The sequence below is a fragment of the Neofelis nebulosa genome, chromosome 9, assembly GCF_028018385.1.
Source record: "Neofelis nebulosa isolate mNeoNeb1 chromosome 9, mNeoNeb1.pri, whole genome shotgun sequence".
Taxonomy (NCBI): Eukaryota; Metazoa; Chordata; class Mammalia; order Carnivora; family Felidae; genus Neofelis; species Neofelis nebulosa.
In genome coordinates, this window is record NC_080790.1 from 43,917,647 (window position 1) to 43,931,376 (window position 13,730).

Here is a 13,730-nt window from a genome sequence, read left to right on the forward strand (position 1 = left end):
TCTCTGTCTCTGTCTCTCCTCTCTAAATAAATAAATTTAAAAAAAATAAATTAATAAATGGGGAAGAAGAGACAAATCTCCCAGTCAGAAAAATTCCAAGTAAGTTTTATAAATACTCTGCCCTAAAGGAGGAGGAATATAACTTCTCATCTCTTAAGTATGGACTGTGCATAGTGATTTACTTCCAAGGAGAAAAGTAAGACAAGTGAGTAAAAGAAAGTAAATTTATAGTGGTGAACTCTGACAAACACTACCTTAGCCAGGTTATAAAGGTTGACATCAACAGTGATGAGTCATGTTGAAAGTAAATACCCTTGATATAATGTGATAAAAAGAACTTTTTATCTTTGTAGTCTTTCTCCCCAAAACTCTAATCTCAAGTGTAATCATAGGGGAGAAAATCAGACAAATCCCAGTAAAGGGACATTTTACAAAATACCCAACCAGTAATCCTTAAGATTTTTAAGGTCATCATAAACAGGTAAGTCTTAGGAAGTGTCACAGCCATGAGGAGCCTAAGGCAACATGATTGAATTTAATGTAGTATCTTGGGGGGTATACTGGAGCAAAAAACGGGCATTTGATAAAAACTAAGAAAAATGTTAGCAATGTAGGGATTTGGGTTATTAATACTGTATCAATAGTAGTTCATTAATTATAACAAATATACCATATTAAAGTAAATTTAATAATAAGGGAATGTTACTGATGGGTTTTCTCATACGCTTATCAGTTTTTATATAAATGAAAAGCTGTTCCAAAAAATAAAGTTTATCTTAAACACTTGAAGGAAATCACCTGGAACAGAGTAAGAAGTAAAGGAGAAGGGTGATACTTGATGCAGCTAGAAAGCTAGGTAGGGGTGAAGTCACACAGATCTTTGTAGTCTGTGGAAAGGTATTAGAAATTTCTTCTCAGTATAGTGGGAAACAATTGAATAATTTAAATCTGGCATATAATCGGGTCCCATTTGTGACTTAAAGTGGTAATAATAAAACTCTAGCTCTTGTGTAGAAGAATGGATAGGAATTGGGTGTGGGACAAAGGAATATTAAAATGGCACCACTAAGGAAGTTCTTACCATAGTCCAAGAAAGAGATGATGTTAGCTACAAAGATTTTGATAAAAAATCTTTAATGAATTTTAAGTATATTTTGGATCTAAAATGGAAAAACTTGTTTATAGATTGAATGTTGGATTGAGGTTGAGTGAATTGTTCACAATAATATATATTTCCAGCCCTCTGGTAGGATAAAATTTACAGAGATGCATAGAAATACCAGGAGAATGTTTGGATAAAAACATATGGAATTTTGTTTTCTACACGTTGAATTTGGGAAGCTTTGAGTTTGGTGCAGACTTAAAGATAATCAAGCAGTCAATTGAGTATGCTCGGAAGAGAGGTCAAAATAAGAAAAGAAATTGGATAGTTAAGACATTGTAGTTGATATTCACAGACATGCAAATGAATGAGGTCATCTAGGAAGAGAGAATGCAAAGCAAAAAGGATGGAACTAGGAAGAATTGAAGCATTTGGACAGAATAGTAAGACGTAGTGGGGAAATAAACAGAGCTTGACATGTAAGAACATGGAAATGTGTTTCGAGGGAAGTGTTCAAGTCTATTATATGCTGCTGTGAGTTCTAAACAGATGAGAAGAGAAAATGTTTTATTGGATGCAGGAATATAGTGGCCATTCTTATGTCTTAAGAGCAGTTATTGTATACTGGTATGCACAGGAATCATGCACTAAGGAATGAATGGTAAGTGACGAAGTCGATTTAGTAGATGTTGAAATATTTCAGGAAGTTTGAGTGTGATGTGGAGCAAGAAATAGGACAGTAGCTAGGAGGATATATGAAATAAATGTGGGATATTTTTAGAGAGATTTGCTCCTAGATATTTGAGAAGAATACTAAGATCATTAAGAAGACAAGAAGTGATGGGATCTGGAACACATGTGAAGGTATTAGCATTTCATACAAAGGGGAACACTTCTTTCATGGTAATGAGGTAGAAATAAGGAAGTAGCTAGAAAGAGAAGACAATGATTCGTATGGAGAATAATACTTACAAAAATTGGTGGTGGAAGAATGAGAAATTGTTTTAATTGCTTCTATTTTCTCAATAAAGCAGAAGGTGCATTAATTGGCTGAAAATTAAAGCAGAAGGGAGACACATGTGTTTGTTTTTTTTTTTTAGTATTATCCTTTGGGTATACAATAAGTGTTTTTTAGAGTGAACATACTAAATAAATGTAATCAAACATCTTACAGTGTCAAGTACTCTTTTAAGGAGGTGATCATGATATTATAGAGATGAGAATATTCAGGTGGTTGGATGTAAGAACAGAGAATGCAGTTGGTTTATTGTATCTCAGGTTGAGGCTTTTGATAGAAGGAGAAGGTACAAGTAGAGATGGGTGAATTAACAAAATGCTAAATATAAGTTTGGGTCATAAAGTATCAGCTGAATGAAAATGGAAATAGAGGCAGAGTGTTTTAAATACTATATACAAGGTAATGGAGTCAATGGATTTTAAGTAACAGCAGATTGTATTAGTAGGGATAATTAATGCTACCACCAGAACAAACAAACCCTCAATTTCTCACTAACCAGCACTAAAAAGGTGATCTCCTCAGGCAAGAAAATATTGAAATGTATTAGTGAGGATCTAATTCCATTTAGTGACTGGTTGGTTTAGATTACCTCTGTTTTGTGATGGTATCATCTCAATGCATGGCCTTCAAAGTCATTTAGGCGGAAGCAGGGAATGTAAGATTCCACATTCTCTCTTTATAGCCTATACTTTAACCAGAATTAACCACATGACCTGAATTTGCTCCAAGGAAATATGTTTTGTGGAGGATATTTGATAAACACTTTCTCTGCCACAGAGGCCAAAGGTTGCTTTCAGTGTCAACCTAAATTAGATGAGCTGGAAAAATAGAAAACTGTAGACTCTTTGAATTCAGTAAATAGGCAAATTTGCAGTATTCATTAATAACAAAGTCTCTGGCATGACCCTAGAATTGCGTGGCTGTGGTAGAGAGGATGAAAAGGACTTTGGAAATGAAGCTGTAGGTAACTGAGCACAGGCAAAAGTTTCAATGAAGAAAACCCATAGATTTTAGCAACCACATAGGGAAAAGAAGGTTATAGGTGTCTGGCATAAACTTTGAATTTTATAATTTTATAATTTCAATAAAATAAATTTAATAAATTTTAATAAAAACGGCAGCAGGGGAGGGGTAATTTATGACCTATAGGAGATACTGAAGAATGAAGACATTCCCAGCTCCCCACCATGAGATGCTTTGGGTATGAGAGGATGTGAAATCTCTTCTGGAAGAGGGGATTTGATGACATGTCAAATGAAAGTCATATTTTAGTTAAGGCAAGATGATGGGGAAAATGTTTCAGGAAAATTTTGGAAATAGGGAGCCTGTGTATGCACAAACCAGGAGAGGGGTAGAACTTGGGAGGAAAATTTGTGGTGGGATCAGCTGAAGAGATACGTATGTATAAGTCATTATGTGGGTGGGATTTCAGGGAATAATGAATAATCAAAAAGGTCAGAACTCTGTAACTGAAATTGCAGTCTGAAATACTAAAACACATGTGAAAGAAAACTACATTAAAATAAAATGTGTAGTTGAGGCTCCTGGGTGGCTCAGTCTGTTTAGTGTCGGACTTTGACTCAGGTCATGATCTTGCCATTCATGAGTTTGAATCTCCTTCAGATTCTGTGTCTCCCTGTCTCTCTGCCCCTCTCCCACTAACTCTCTGCCTCTCTTTCTCTCAAAAATAAATAAACATGAAAAAAATTTTAGGAAAATAAAATGGGTAGCAAATAAAATATAAATTTATTCTGTGATTAGTTTTTTTTTTTCTATTTCAACTTTATTCCTTTTTGCCTCTCTATCTAGTCTGCAAATTTTCCCAAATAAATGATCAGTTACTAATGTCCCTATATTATTCTTAGCAATTATTAAATATTTCTGGGCACATTATCTACGTCTTTTTAGCTATCTAAGATTAACTTGCCAAAGTAGTCATATCTTTTTTTTTAACCAGGCCACTCTTGAATTAGTAGGCCTTTTCAATGCCTAAAGCACAACGTAGAGGAAAAGTCAATGTGCTTATTTGAAATCTATTATTTTCGTGAATAACTAAAGCTGTTTCTTCTGTGATATGTGTTTCAGGAGCACCTCCATCTCCCTCTGTCTCTGTCTGCCTGTCTGTCTTTCTCACACACACAAGTTTTCTATACACATTCTTAGAGAAATAAAACTTAAGAATTTGGTGTGTTTGGTACAGTCCAGGGGGTATGGATAAACTTGATTGAGATATGTTCCCCTCAAAATTATATTAACTTTGATTACTCAGATAAGATTTTCATACTCTTCCAAGCACTTGATTCATTTTTCTGCATTACATCTCTCTTCCTCAAAAAGCAGGGCTGGTGGTGGGAATTAAAAAACTGTTAAAAATTTGGCAGAACCCAGATATTTTCCAGAAGGCTGTTTGATACATGAGCTATATTAAATTGAACCCTAGTTGTGGGATACTGAAGAGCCTAAATATTTCTGAAAGTGAAAAAAAAATCCTCTTAAGATAAATACTAACAGCCAAGAAGTTTATGAGCAATATCTTCTATCTGAGATTAACAGGGTCCCTGTCCCACACTTATACCCACTCCCTAATGCAATATTGCCAAGGATATCATTATTATTGTTACTCTTTTGCTTGGGAAATAGAAGGAAGCAAGTTGCAATGAAATTGAGGAATATAACTAAAGCTATCCAATAGTGGGATGGACTGCTTTTGTTTGTTTGTTTGTTTGTTTGTTTGTTTGTTTAATAGGGAGCTCCCAATCCTAGAAATGGTGAAGTCCAGGGGTGCCTGGGTGGCTCAACTGGTTAAGTGTCTGACTCTTAGCTCAGGTTGATCTCAGGGTTGTGAGTTCAAGTGCTGTTTTGGGTTCCAAACTGGGCATGAAGCCTACTTTAAAAAGAAAAAAAAATGGTGAAGTCCATATGACCATCTATCAATTAGAAAGTAGAGGTGATACTTTAACAAGTTGATAGACCTATCTGTTTCCCACTACCTCTTTACTCCAAGGACTTTACATCAATAATTTAAATACAAAAGCACAACATTTCTGCTGGTTTTACTAGCCTGGAGTATCACTTTAAGTGAATAGTGGGTAATTGACACTTTCTTTGATTTAGCATTGGCACAACATATGCCCAAATCTCCCTCCCCTCTCTCTGCCTGAATTTAGATGACTACAAGTTGAAGGTTTGCTTTGAGCTTGGTCCTCTGGAATTCACAGTTTCAAATCAATGTCTATCTACTTATAGGCTTAACCAGACCCAGGAATGCCACTGATGGCTAAAGAGAAGAAAAAGCCTCCACAAAGAATTTCCCATGTACCCCTGCCCCAGCAGCCCATCTGATGTTTCTATGGAAACCTTCACCAGGCAGCAGCATGCCTTACAGTGCAAAGGAATGAGGAGGTGTGTTCCTTTCATTACCATGGCTCCTAGAGAGCAACCACCTCTTAAAATGAAAGAACATGGTGAATACCATTCTTTAATCTGACAGATAAGTTGTTCAGCAGAATGGTGAGTTATTTTCAGAAATTGTACAGTGCTACTCTTCTCTCTCTCTCTCTCTCTCTTTCTCTCTCTCTCTCTCTCTCTTTCCCTCTTTCCCTCTCTCTCACAGTTAAGCATTTCCTTCAGAATGATTTACGTAAGATTGGGGGAATGAGAAAGGAAAATGACTCACCTTTGTAAAGTGCCTACTATGCACTAGACATTTTGAATGTGTTTCTTTTTGACATTTTCCCAGGAGGAAAATGGTTTACATGGTTTGCTTAAAGTGGAACCTCACTCAAATTGGAAAGCCAAGACTAAAATCACTCAAGGTCTGGTTGCAAAGCCCAATGTGTTCATTGAACCCTTAGTAAAAATGAAGGCCTCTTGGAGGTAGGCAGACAGACAGTGTGGAAAGGGCATGGATCCAAGACCCAAAAAGCTGAATCAATGAAAGAGGGTCAAAACTAGGGCAGAGGATTAGTGGAGTAGATTGGGAATGGTCTTGGAAGCATAATAATAACAGAAATCTAGGAATGGGTTCATTCCAGAGGGTACTAGTATGAAACCTCAAAAGTAGTGAGCAGCTATGAATAAGATGGTTAGGTGATAGGAATCATAGAGAGATTATTTTATGATAAATCAAGAATGTTTGTCTTTTGCTGCCAATCATCATTCACTCTGAGGAATAATAGAAAAATACCAATTAAAATGTACCATTTTATTAGTGGTAAGTACTGTTCACCTTAGGAAAAAAAGCTTTAGATAAAGGCTGATTTACTAAATGGCCTCAGCATGAAGCCTAGGTAAGGCCTTCTGTATTATACCAAATCTATATAGTGCTGTCAACATATTCACATTTTCTTTTTTTTAATTTTTTAAAAATGTTTATTTATTTTTGAGAGAGACAGAATACAAGCAGGGGAGGAGCAGAGAAAGAGAGGGAGACATAGAATCCAAAGCAGGCTCCAGGCTCTGAGCTGTCAGCACAGAGCCTGACATGGGGCTTGAACCCACGAATCGTGAGATCATGACCTGAACTGAAGTCAGATGCTTAACTAACTGAGCCATCCAGGTGCCCCAATATACTCACATTTTCTGACAGAAAAGAGTGGTGACTGGGTAAGTCAAAACAGCCATTCCTTTTATGAGCTGCCTCTTTGAGAGATGTGCAAAGGTGATGTATCATACTCCATTCCTGCCATTGCTGAGGTCCTTCTAGGTAGTCAGTCTGTCATCTGGAGTCCATAGCCTTGGTAGTCCCATCCTGTTGTCCTAGATTTCTGATGCCCATTGGAAGAAAGCTTCACAGCATCTGCTCTGAGGGAGGCCTCAGCACACTGGAACAATGATTACTTTATGATTCTGACTACCACCTCAAGTTTCTATGCCTAACAAAGCAGGAAACCTTCTTCCAATATCTATGTCTTCTCCTCTGTGTGGGGGTTTGTTCTCACACGTCACCTCTGTCCTCTCCTCTCAGTAAGTTTCTGAACTCCTCTTCCCACTTATCATATATTAACATTAACCATTTATCTGACTTTTCAGCCAGATTGTAAATTCCTTGGGCCAAGCACTCTGTCTCATTCACATTCGTATTCCCAATATCTATCAAAGTGCATGATATGCTACAGATGATTTTTAATTATGAATTTTTTTCCAGCATCTGTGTCGTCAGGTCCTACACTGCCAGATCCACACAAACACTTCAAATCCTTTTCCATGTGACAACTTTTGATATATGTAAGACACTTATAATGTCCCCCATTGTGAGTCTTTTGTTTTTTGGTTCTTGAATCTCCAGTTGTTTCACCTACTTTTTATGGAGTAATTTTGAGTTTGTTCATCAGGTTGATAGTGTTGTTTTCAGTGTTTCTTTGAAAGGAAATCTCGGCGGGATATGCCACCTCTCAAATTCTCTTTCCCGTGAACGTGTTTGACTGTAGTCCAGTTTACGAATGGCTGTTTCTCACAGGCAGGCAGAAAAGTTGAAAATCTTGACGAGAAGAAGTGTCCTATTTCTTTAGCTTTATTTCTATTGAACCATTTTCTTATGGATTTCAAATTTTGTCTCCCTTTAGATATCTTTACCTTTCTGAAACTGTGTCCTTTTATGTGAATTTCCAGTTTCTGAGGTACCAATGTGAGCCTTTCATTTTCAAATGGTGATACACATGCATTTTATCAAGTCTATATAATGTCTATTATCTCGTTATCCCTCTTCTCCTGGTCAGATTACACATGGCAAGCAAGAAGGAAAGCGATCTTCATTTGAGAAGTATAGCTCCAACTAGTCAGTTTTGCATTTAATGTCATCATCTTCCTTTAACGTATTTTTCTAGCCTACATTCAAACATCTCACCCCACCACGTGCCCGACACTGTAGCCAAAAGTACTTTCCTTGTTTTTCCAAGCACATATACTTCAATTCATTGATAGGCTTATAATCATTCTGTAGAACAAATGTGAATATGCTTGATACAAAACTACTCTTCAGGGTATTTTCTTCTTTTTTGTCCATTATTGCTTTTTGGTGCTTCCAAAATGCACCAAATTTATATATATATATATATATATATATATATATATATATATATATATATATATATATAATTTATTATATATAAATATTTTATATTTATGTTATATGTTATTTATGACACACACTATAGTTTTATCATAGCTTGAACTCTGGTTATCAGTGCTCTCAGGAATGTTCCTATCTATGATGAGAATATCTGGATGGAAAAATCTTATCCTTTTTCTCTATTCCTGCAAGTTAGTGTTAGTTATATAATATTGTATAACAAAACACCCCAAATGTAGCAGTTTAAATAAAAAACATTTATTAGCTGTGGTTTCTGTTGGTCAGGAATCTGTGTATAATAGCTTAGTTGCATCCTTTGTTTAGAGTTTCTCACAAGTCTCCAAAGTGTCTATGTTTGTCTATGTTTCAGGGTGAGTCATCTCAAAGTTCAGATAGGTAAATATCTGCTCCAAGAGCACATGGTTGTTATCAGAATTTAGCTCATCAAGAGCTTCTGAACTAGAGGCTGCCCTCACTTCTACATGGGCAATGGGGCCTCTTCAAAAGGCAGCTTTCTAATCAAAAAGTGTAAGCCAAGAAGACAGCAGAGAAGGAATGCTAGCAAGAGTCACTATCTTTTATAACCTAATCATGACAGTGGTGATCCATCACCTTTGTCACATTTTGTTGGTTTAAAGTGAGTCATTGGTGCAGGCCACATACAAAGGGGTAAGGTTAAATACCAGGTGATGGTTATCTCTAAGGGACATCTTAGAAATCAGCCTACCACAAAGGCCTTGGGTAGGATTTTGTACCAGGCTAACTTAGTAGTGTTAATATTATGCTTGTTGAATTGAATTCATGTAGTCTTTCAGACAAATATATTAGTGGATGATGACTTAAAGTATGAAACTTTCAAGGTCATTTTCATTTTATAAAAAAGATGCTTAGAGATAACAAAGACTTAAACTATAAAGGTGGAAGGTTACACGTTTGTTTCATATCAATCCTATCTCCTATTTGTTTCCATCAATCTCTTTCTAATAATAGTTGAATTTCTATAACTTTTACCCTTCCTGAGTCCCAATAATTTCTATTACTGCTCTAAATCAAGGGCATAGAAACAGTGTCTGTGGTATATCCTGTCTTAACCTATATTTGTTGTTGTTATCAATTCTGATTACTCCTTAACAGGTTCAATTTCTACTTCTTTATTTGCCTTAATGAATACTGGTAAAATGGTATTAAAAATCAAATTAAATTGAAATTCAGTGATAGTAACAATACAGTATAGCACTTTCTCATTAAGGTTTCCATACTGATATGAACTCCTGAGAATATTTCAATTTATATACAACTACTTCCTAAGCTAGCCTAAAATAGAATTTGGTATAGGAATTACAAAATGTTTGGTTATTCCATATCTGAGTATCTTGAAAATCATAAAATAATGCCCAAGTTGTAATGGCCTACTTGGACTTTGTGTGCCCAATTACTCATATTCGCATTACTAAGCCACTTAACCTCTAATGGAAAGTTTATTTCTGTTCTGTCCCAAATTCTTATGCCAACATTCATATTCAAGAAGGATTCTAAGGAATTGTATGGTGTAATGTTATGAGTTTAGTATTAAATCTTCTAACCTAATGTCTCAGTCTGCACTGACTGGGTTCTGTTATAATTCCCAAGTTTTATAGTGCATTTGCTCCGTAGACCTCTCTCACAGAGAGACTTCCTGCCTTAGATACAGTCATTTGAGCTTCTACCCAATAAATTCCTACCTTGGACTCAGTTATTTCAGCTTCTACCCTGTGAACTAAACTCTATAGCTGAATTTCTTCAACTGAATCCCAGTTTCCCTGTGACTAAGATTCCAACATCAATTTCCTTCTAACTTTTAAATTTCCATTTAACTGGATAAGTACCAAATTTTCTTGGCTAAACTGAAACTCCAAATATAGCAATACATTTATATCTTTGATGATTTATTGGTTTATAACTTGGGAAGTTCATATTTCACTTCAATTATTTTAGCATATATTCCTTTCCCTGCAAGCACAGAAATCTTTTTGCTTTCAATTTCAGGTGTCTGATTTTAGGATATGCCTAAATTCAAAGTTCTATATATTTTTTTCAGCCTCTGCCTGTTCAGGCTTCAGTTAGCAGCCAACAATAAAAGCCTGATCTCTAAGGCTGAGCCCCATTGTCCTGAAACAATGCGAACCCAGCCTAGCATTATATTGAGAAATTTCCTCCCAGTAATCAGTGAATTCAGATATTATACTGCAGACTTAAGCCTACTTATAGACTGTCTGGAGTTGACCAAACCCTGGGTAGTATATTTACTACTCAGAGATTGTGTTCTGCTTCATATCATGGATGAATCGAATAGTAGCGATTGATTAGGATTTGTTTTATTTTTGTATTGTTGTGAGTCCACACAAAAGTGACCACTGACATTGGTTCGGTAACTTGAGAGAAACAGGGCTGAAGTCTGAAAGAGTTTTTGAATTTTTTGTCATTGTATCAAAATGGCTGTTCTGTTGTTGTCATCACAGGAAGAAGAAAGAGCTAGATTGCAGAAGTGTTAATCCAATATCCACTCCTCTATTTCTTCTTTAGTAAAAGAATTCTGATTTTGTTGTAGAAATGGGCCCAATGTAAAAATAAACCAGCAAGCAAAGAATCAAGGAATTAAGGACAAACAAAATACCCTGTCCTGAATTTCCTAGACTCTCTTGCAGCTTGATTTTGTGCTAGAACAAAATTTGAGGTATGAGATATGCAGAAGTCAAAGAATAGCTATTTTTGGAAAATTTTTTTAGAATGAATGCTGCTTCAGTTAACATACACCCTTTTGTTGTTTTCTCCTCTTCTTCCTTTCTGCCAGAAGTACTATTACAAAATTTGAGTTCAGCCAGAGCTGATAATCAGCTGCTATATCCTACTTCAGCTGTACTGGACGTTTATGCCCAGAAACCATGTCAATTGACTAGGTATCTATTCTGATTAGTTCCATGTCTGTGCTATACTGGTAGTTGTGAATATTGAATACTACTGCTGGTTTCTACCACATCTCCTGAATAATGACCAAAAGAGTTTCCGTGAGAATTACAGTCATCTCAGCTCTTATACACTTGAGACATTACATCAGTCCGATATTATCTACTTCCCAAATATTTTGTTATCTGAGTATAAGATGAACCTCTCATCTTAAGTCTATGGTGTTTGCAGTTTCTGTTACGTGAAGCTGAACATAAATGCTGACTAACAGATATAGTTACTTGAACATTGACTTATAACCTCTTTAGAGAACTCTCTTTGGGTATAAACAATCTGATTGATATACTTACTACTTGGAATGCTTATATTCAAAATATCCTCTAGGACTAGAGTCTGGCCCCAAATCTTAGCCTAGCCAGCTGTGTGACCCTAATACCACTATCAAATTCTTGAGAAATATTCCCATTGATCTCGACATTTGACCTAAATCCCCCACAGTGACAATCAAGTTCTTTTAGCAATCTAAATATTTGACTTCGCTGTTTTTTCTGATGTCAAAATTTTTCCTATGCTGGATTTCCCTCCAGTACATAAACCCTCCTGGTTTAGGTACTTTGGACACCAAATGTAAATTATATCTTAGTCAGTAGTTTGCTAATGGGACATCTGACTTAATGTAATTTTCAGGTTTGACCAATAGTTAGCATGCCTAGTACCAGAAAATCATGTCTTCATATTCATGAATCATGTCCTTTGGGATATTTTGTTTATGTCCTCATATTATCACAATTATTCTGCTGCATAGCTCTGATACAGCTTGGACAGTTTTTATTATATCTTTTGTTTAAAGGAGGAAATAGAAAAGATGGATGACTTGTCAAAGACTCGTCAAGGATAGCATTATTAACCAATGGCAGAGCTAGATTAAAATCATGGCAGCCATTCAGTAAACTAACATATGCTCAAATTGAGGTATTTTGCAAAATACAAAGAATGATAACGTTAAGCCTGTAAGTAACTGGATATATTTATTTAATAGAAACTGTAAGTTATGTATGATACCACTCAATTTTAATTTCCTATTATTATAAAATAAGTGGATGAAATAAGGCATACTGTTTTTTTTGTCCTGACTCAAAAAATATATATTTTCAATTTGGGGGGCAGATATTTGACAAATTATGAATGAGAATCCCTTATGCATAAAAAATAAGTCTCATATATTTGAACAAATAATTAATATTATTTGTTTTTTGCCAAAAGCCCATTTTAAAATGTAGTATAACTATGATGCCAACTTTGGAGTATATGATCTCCAAAATTGAAGATTTTTACTATTAACATCCACTGAGATTTTATACCAAAACCTGGGAGTTATTTTTCATTTCTTTTTTTTCCCCTCCAACACTCCTATTAAGGGTAGGCACTGACTCCAGTGGTTTTCATTAAATATTGCTCTAAAGAGCATTGTCACTGTGTTCCAACTGTTTCCACCTTTATCCTGATCCTTATCACATGAACTGCAAGAAACTATCCCCTAAACATTTTTTCGGTCTCAAATCTCTTCTTTCAGGCTGCTCTACCCTGAACTTTATGAGTTATTTTACTTAAACACAAAACAAATGCTTTTCTTTGTAGTTTAGAATACTTCAATGGGACATTATTTTCACTACTGCACATAGTCTGTGCATACTTTCCATTATCTAAATAAATCCGGTCCTTCCCTCACCCCTCCATCTGCTTCTCCAGTGCTTCTTCTCACCTTTGAATTTCAACCTTGAGCCATGGCCAAATATGTGTACATTTCCTGAGCTAACATGCTGCTTTTGCTTTCTTATTTCCCCTCCTTTTGCTCTCATTCCTCTTCCTCCTTTTAACTGTGTGCTTTTTGAATGTAGCTTCATCCACTTGTAAGAACATTGCATATCTTTTTGTTGTTATTGTTAGAAAATGTCTTTCTCCAAAACTCTGCTCAAGTATTGCTTTATTTTTCCCCAAGATTTCTCTGACTTAGGAAAAATAATATTGTGATCAATGTGTCTTATGCATACTTGATGATATATGTCACTATGGATTGTATGTTGATGTTGCTTTTTAATCTAGTCCCCTCAGTCATCCTGCCGTTTGATCCACCTCTACCAAACCACCAACACTTAATTAAATGTCTGGCACAAGGCTGGTATTCTTCCAACTGTTATCGAATGAATCTATGTAACAGTATTAAGGAGAAAGGCAAGGCTGAGGTGGAGAAAAAGTTAGCAAACTCTCTTTTGAGAGTGGATTGTTCAGACAGGGCAGCTTAGCAAACCTACAAACCAAATCTATGTCAGTAGAGCAACAGTTAAACTTTTCTCTATCCAAGATACTATTCTAATTATCACAAACTTACTTATTATGGATGGTTAATATACTTGAAAATTTAAAAAGGCTCCAGAATCTTTTTATTTATTTTTGGGACAGAGAGAGACAGAGCATGAACGGGGGAGGGGCAGAGAGAGAGGGAGACACAGAATCGGAAACAGGCTCCAGGCTCCGAGCCATCAGCCCAGAGCCTGACGCGGGGCTCGAACTCACAGACCGCGAGATCGTGACCTGGC